The following is a 4,247-nucleotide window of genomic DNA, read 5'->3' as shown; positions in this document are numbered from 1 at the left end:
CAACGCAATATGACTTTCAAAAATCCCTACAAAAGAATGGCCCTGACTAACAATAACCTACACGTTTCACAAATCACTTACCTCACAAAAATCTTCGTTACTCGAACTACTGCAATACAGCGAGCGCCACTACTGCCAGCTAAATAAAAGATTCAAACTACTGAAGGCACTAACTACTAATAGGCGTAGTTAGCAAATGAAAGATTTTGATAGAGAACAAACAATGTATTTACCTTAATAGTCATAATTGACATCCAGTCTTACAAATTCCAAAACTCCGCCATCTCTCTCCCCACATCCACCACTGCTGGCAGCTCACCTCCAACTGCGCAACGCTATGCGCTGTTCACGTCCAGCTGCCCAACACTACAATGGCAGACAACAATGCAAACTAGCCACAGACTGCACACAGCACAGCCAGTGATTTTCATACAGAGAGCGCTACGTGGCGGCGGCGTTACCAATATAAGAACCTAAACAGCCTACATATAAGAACCTAAACAGCCTACTTACATAGCCCCCATGCTCCCCACAAAAAATTTTACAAATTGTTTTGGGCAGTGGGCAATACATATATGTTAAAATTTTTCATAATCGTAATTACAATAACAAAGAAATCAAATGCACACACTTATTGATACAATGATGGTCAAAAGCAAAAATTTTCTCACAGTCCATAAAGACAGTCCTGATCATTCGTCACAGTAAAACTGCCGTTTCTTTTCTCAAAGTCTGAGCAGTAAAAGAAAATGTACACGGATGTAGTGGATTTCCATGCAGTCTTGAAGAAGTAGTGTTGTCCTTCCAACGGAAAGATAGTGCTGACTCTTGACATGCAGACAGGTAATGGGCCACAACAGAGCAAACCCACAGCAGAGTCATTCGAAGTTTTGAAGAATATTGGTAGGTAGGTCATCACAGAGTAGACCCACTGTAGTCCTGGTAGAGATTACGGTATTGGTGGGCCACCAGAGGTGCAGACCCACTGCAGTCCTTGTAGAAATAATGGTACTGGTGAGTCAGCAAGGTGTAGACCCACTGTAGTCCTTGTAGAAATAATGGTATTGGTGGGTCATCAAAGGTGTAGACCCACTGTAGTCCTTGTAGAGATGGCCAGCAGCCATCTGCTGCGACTGTGCAGGTGCACAATCACCATCGAAGAGTCTAGCAGAGAAGATAGCAAGTTCATAAACCACCACTTGTGCACGCACAAAGTTTTTGGAATTGTCCTTAGAAGTCTTGCAGACAATATAGCAAGTCCATAAACCACCACTTGTACACTCACGAAGTTTTTGGAATTGTCCTTAGAACCAGCAATGCTGTTATCAAGTCCCTTGCTGAATTAGTAACACACGTGCAAACACTAACAGTCCCTACTTCTCACATATTCTCCATATACTATGACCAACAGAAACGTGTGCAGTGAAATGTAACTTACAAGTCAATAATATGATGAACTGGTGACAATTACAATTTTATAACAATAGAATACAATTACAAAGGTACAAAATACATCATTAAAGAACATAACAATACAGATAACATTTGTAGTACAGGCTTTACAAAAGAATCGAAATAACATATACATTAGTGTTACAGGAATTATGACATGAGTACACACATAAAAGATCAGAATAACTTTCGAAACATCAACTTCACACATGAGCATTAAAACAGAACAGAATACATAATGTCTAAACATCTTTACAAAGAAAATAACATATTATCAGAAAAATTCTACAACATAACTCTTGTTAGCTAAACACATAAAGACAGGAAAAACACAAATATACAAGAGTTCACAAACACATAGGGGGATAACACAATGGAAAGGATAGGGTTCGTTTTCAGTGTAACAGTTGCTACTGCAGTCCAACCCAAAACTTCATTCCATATATCGTCCCTCTTATTTCAACATTTGCTCCAGCCAAAAAAAAAAAAAAATCCTATCCAAGCATGCTTTCTGTATTCTGTTCACATCCTCTTTCAAAAATAGTTTTTCTCCACTGTGCACTACTTTTTTTTGGCCAAACTATTTTCTTATAGCTTCTTAATGCATTTCTTCCAATTCACCATAGTTAGTTTCTTATATACTCTACCCCCTCTTAAGTTAACTTTGCTGAGCTCAGATATAGATACCAAGGGACGAGGCAATGCAGCAGCACATAACAAATTAACACAAACAGCAAGGACAAAAAAAATACAAATTGGCGAGGTAAGCAACAACATTACAACTAATATAAGGCAATGTGCAGCAAACAAGAAAAATAAATCAGTAGTAAACTGGCTTAGAAGAGTAACACAAAGTCAAATTCAGTAACACTATGCCTGGCAAACAGCAGCAGCAAATGAAATAACTTATATCTAAACAAGACATAGCTCAAGCAGAAAAAAACATTACACTAAAGACAAAAATGCAGACAATGGAAATGTATATTCACATCTTAATGTCTATGTAATTAAAGTGGTGCACCACAAGAAGTTATTCTACAAAAAAAAAATTACCAAGTAGTTGAAAAGAAAATTCCGTATGCAATTCCTGTGAAGAGAAATGTCTTTGTGCTCCCCCATTTTTGGGAAATGGATTACAAAATTAGTATTTACTGGATCTGTAGACAGAAAATATTTATATTAGTACATCTATAAAATTCCATTTTAACCAATGCTGCAGTGCAGCTAGAGACTAGATATTAAAGAAAATGAGAAAATATGTACAAAGGAAGGCATGAAACATCATTCATTAGCCATATGGCATTTCATAAGGTAGGACAGAAAATCTCTCAACTAGAAAGACAGTAGTCATAATCAGGTGTATAGACATAAAATATTGCTCGTCATTTCATTAGACATTTCAGTAAATATAATAAATTAAGAGTGCTTCAGTGTTAACATATGTTTTCAAGTTTGAGCGTGTCGTATTTGCGATGCTTTCGACAAAGAAATGTCAATAGCGAGGATAATGGCCTCTTTTTTTTTTTGCACCTAATGGCTTTCTTTTGTCAGACGACTACCTCTCAGGTGGGCGTCCAAAACACATTACGTCAAGGTCGCTTACGTTTCTTACTGAAATATTTACGACAGCAGTTTCCGCTACAGTGGCAGTCTCATATAAAAAAAAATCACAGGTTGAGAATTTGCGTTACAAATGTGTAGAAACTAAATCACATTGATATAACAGTGTTCAAGAAATTTTCATCAGCATTGTAATACACTCACGCATTTACATACATTTCATAACTCTTAAAGTACGATTCTCGGTTTCCAACATCCTTTTTCACAAACCAGAGTCCCTAACTTCTATTCATTATTCATATACATATAAACACATAATCACATTCCTTATATAGCATCAGCTTATTGATCATAAACATACCTCAACAGCATAATACACATCGTCGTCGTAAAAATAACATCATAACACCTCAGTCAAATCTCGAAAACGTCGTAGCTTTCTGCAATAATATCAAAACCTAAAAAAAAATTCTCTGCTCATGTCAGTAGTGTCATTTACCTCAAACTTACTTTAAAAATCATTCTCCCTTACCAAATACATCATTAAAAGCTCTCATGGTAACACAATGGTTCCGGAAAAATGTGAGCATTTCACGAAATACAGACAAAATACAATTTCATAAGTGTGAAGTTATCCAACTGTGTAATTACGTAAACATCTGTCACTGATGTAGTAAAAAAAGTTTCTTTCTCTGTTAAATGATCAGATAGCTGTGTAATTCTGTGTTAGAGAAATATGGTACCGATGTGTAAAGTTGTATAAGCAAATACCATATTAGCTAGGGCTCCTTGTGCTTGCCAAACACATGGTACACAAAGTAAGCGTGTACCCCCCTCAGGATTAATGTAATTATAGCCTCAGGTGTTACAGATTACAACAATGGAATGACATGTATTACGGAAAACCTTTGTATCATTGTACTTCAAATATCTTTAAAAATAAATGATTTAAGTACAAAATTAATCACTCAAATACGTGTCCTGTAGCGCTAAATGTGCGTCTTGTTGTAAGATAATCTCTGTGGAAGTGTCGTAGTTATCGTCCTCCGAAAGCTAAGTTCTGCAGAAGCCAATGTACTTACCTCATGGTACACAAAGGTGAAATGCTTTGCGTATAGATATCTTAGTTATTACGCTTATTGCCGTGATGAGGAAAGTATTGTGCTGTAACGTATTGTTGTCCTACGGAAAAGGCTGTCTCCTTGTAGGCATAGCTCAAAAGTCACCACTAAAAC

Source organism: Schistocerca americana, chromosome 1 (assembly GCF_021461395.2).
Source record: "Schistocerca americana isolate TAMUIC-IGC-003095 chromosome 1, iqSchAmer2.1, whole genome shotgun sequence".
NCBI lineage: Eukaryota > Metazoa > Arthropoda > Insecta > Orthoptera > Acrididae > Schistocerca > Schistocerca americana.
Note: the sequence above shows the minus strand (reverse complement) of the source record.